A 1342-nucleotide genomic window follows, 5' to 3' on the forward strand; every position below is an offset into this window, starting at 1 on the left:
GGTTGTACCTCAATGATCCCCAACTTCTCCATTACAGAGAGTGGCATAAGATTTATCCCTGACCCCAGATCACATAGAGCCTTTTCAAAGGTCATGGTGCCTATGGTACAAGGTATTAAGAACTTGCCAGGATCTTGTTTTTTTTGAGGTAGAGTTTGCTGAATCCAGGTATCTAGGTCATTAATGAGCAAGGGATGTTCACTTTCCCAAGTCTCATTGCCAAACAAATTGGCATTCACCTTCATGATAGCTCCTAAATATTGAGCAACTTGCTCTCCAGTCACATCTTCATCCTCTTCAGAGGAAGAATAGTCTTCAGAGCTCATGAATGGCAGAAGGAGATTTAATGGAATCTATATGGTCTCTATATGAGCCTCAGATTCCTTTGGATCCTTAATAGGAAACTCCTTCTTGCTTGAGGGACGTCCCAGGAGGTCTTCCTCATTAGGATTTTCGTCCTCCTCCTCCCTTCTGCATTCGGCCACATTGATCACATCAATGGCCTTGCACTTTCCTTTTGGATTCTCTTCTGTATTGCTTGGGAGAATACTGGGAGGGGTTTCAATGACTTTCTTACTCAGCTGGCCAACTTGTGCCTCCAAATTTCTAATGGAGGATCTTGTTTCATTCATGAAATTGAAAGTGGCCTTTGACAGATCAGAGACTAAATTGGCTAAATTAGAAGTGTTTTATTCAGAATTCTTTGTCTGTTGCTGAGAAGATGATGGATATGGCTTGCTATTGCTCAGCCTATTGCGTCCACCATTGTTAAAGCCTTGTTGAGGCTTTTGTTGATCCTCAGAGGTGTACATGAATTGGTTGTTTGCAACCATGTCAATGAGTTCTTGAGCCTCTTCAAGCGTTTTCTTTAGGTGAATGGATCCACCTGCAGAATGGTCCAGTGACATTTTCGAAAATTTAGAGAGACCATAGTAGAATATATCTAATATGGTCCATTCTGAAAACATGTCAGATGGACACTTTTTGGTCATCTGCTTGTATCTTTCCCAAGCTTCATAGAGGGATTCACCATCTTTTTGCTTGAAGGTCTGAACATCCACTCTAAGCTTGCTCTACCTTTGAGGAGGAAAGAATTTATCCAAGAAGGCCGTGACCAGCTTATCCCAGGAGTCCAGACTATCTTTAGGTTGTGAGTCCAACCATGTTCTAGCTCTGTCTCTTACAGCAAAAGGGAAAAGCATGAGTCTGTAGACTTCAGGATCAACTCCATTCGTCTTTACAGTCTCACAGATCTGCAAGAACTCAGTTAAAAACTGATAAGGATCTTCAGATGGAAGTCCATAAAACTTGCAGTTCTGTTGCATTAAAGCAACTAGTTGAG

The sequence above is a fragment of the Arachis duranensis genome, chromosome 2 (assembly GCF_000817695.3).
Source record: "Arachis duranensis cultivar V14167 chromosome 2, aradu.V14167.gnm2.J7QH, whole genome shotgun sequence".
Lineage (NCBI taxonomy): Eukaryota > Viridiplantae > Streptophyta > Magnoliopsida > Fabales > Fabaceae > Arachis > Arachis duranensis.